Raw genomic sequence first — 1,389 nt, 5'->3', positions numbered from 1 at the left:
TTTCTTCTTGCTGCTCCCTTACAACTTCAAACACATTTAACATTTCAACATTTGACGGAGAATGGTGAGCAGAGTCGAATAAAATTTTCTTTCGCATATATGGAATGTAAATGCCATTGGCAAGGCCAATCACTTAATGCCCAACAATTGGCTTTGGAAAGGTAGTGTTGAGCTACTGACCAGTAAAATCATTCTCCCAAAGGCCTTCTCCCCAAATTCCAATGAAGAAACAGTGAAGTATATTAAAATCATATGCAACTACAAAGTGAACCTGAAGGCAGCAAATGTTCCCATTTGCTTACCTCCTTTGTACCTTTAGTAGTAGAGGTGGCAGACTTAGAATGGGCCATCAGAATAGCCTCAGTGAGCAAGTCCAGTGTGTTTTACAGACAGTACATAGCAGAGCCACAAACTCCAGCATAATGAAAAATTAAGGGTTGTAGATAGAGTACCAATCAAGTGAGGTGGCTTGTCCTAAAAATCCGTGTGTCCTTGATTGTTGGAGGAGCTGCACTCCTTCATGCAGGTGGAGATTATTTATTAAATTGTTCCTTGTAGATCATGAGGTGACAGGTGGTGGTAACTCATCAAATGATAGCAAATCAATAATCTGCTCTTATCTCTACAGTACTGGTCTAATTAACTGAGGCTCTTCTTGGAATACTACTTCATATTGGCCATGCTATTGAATGTCAAGATATAGAGCTGGATTTAGCCTTGTTGGAGATGGTCTTTGCTGGGGTCTGTGCCCATTTATCAGCCAGTATTTTGTCTAGGTCTTAGTCCTTGAAGACATGATCTGTTCCCTTTGGGGAAGATTTGAAAGGAAACATCTGTGGGCATCTTCATTTTAAAACGCAAAAGAAAATCTTTGATAAAAGCAACTGAAGATGTTTGGGTCTAAGCCACTTTCTTCAGATCTCATGAGTTAATGTCTTAGGGTTTAGTTGATTTATGTCTTACAGTTATAACAATCCTTTCTCCGATGGCATACATTGATTGTGGAAAAACCTTCCCCGCACCCCCCGATGTCTAATTTTCTGGGGTTTATTTGAAATTACATGTCTGCTATTGCCTTGATACATCACCTCAAGAATTAAGTTCTTTAGTACAGTACCTGTTTAGGCCAAGGATTTAATGAGGTTTAAAGTTCAAACTGAGCTCTCCTGAAGAGGATGAGTTGACCATGTGCTGATTGACACTAATGTCAACAACATTTCCCATCATTTTGTCAATGATTGTCAGTGAATGGAAATCAGATGGATTAGATTTGTTCTGCATTTTGTGGCTTAGCTAATCCTGAACAATGTTGTACATTGTTTGGAGGCATTGTGACTGTACAGAGAATGCTTTGTTAGAATTCTGGAGTGCAAGGTTTCCATAGCTATT

The sequence above is a fragment of the Narcine bancroftii genome, chromosome 1 (genome assembly GCF_036971445.1).
Source record: "Narcine bancroftii isolate sNarBan1 chromosome 1, sNarBan1.hap1, whole genome shotgun sequence".
Classification (NCBI taxonomy): domain Eukaryota; kingdom Metazoa; phylum Chordata; class Chondrichthyes; order Torpediniformes; family Narcinidae; genus Narcine; species Narcine bancroftii.
The sequence above is the reverse complement of the archived record's forward strand: the minus strand, read 5'-3'. Positions refer to the sequence as shown.